We start from the raw sequence: 216 nt of genomic DNA, 5'->3' as shown, positions 1-216 counted from the left end.
TCAGGAAAGGTGACTTGAAAAAAAGAAAGCGAACGATATGTCGAAATGAATTTATCAAGATTCGAGAATTTTAGGTGCGTTGTCAGCCCCCAAATGAAGGATGGAAAAAACGAAAAGAATATAAACAAGGAAAAATGACACTAATTTGGAACTGATAGTGACTTTTTCAGAGGTCTTAGAAAATTGGACGGCAGAAATTCCATGAAAAAAGTGAGT

Source organism: Penaeus monodon, chromosome 15, assembly GCF_015228065.2.
Source record: "Penaeus monodon isolate SGIC_2016 chromosome 15, NSTDA_Pmon_1, whole genome shotgun sequence".
Lineage (NCBI taxonomy): Eukaryota > Metazoa > Arthropoda > Malacostraca > Decapoda > Penaeidae > Penaeus > Penaeus monodon.
Note: the sequence above shows the minus strand (reverse complement) of the source record.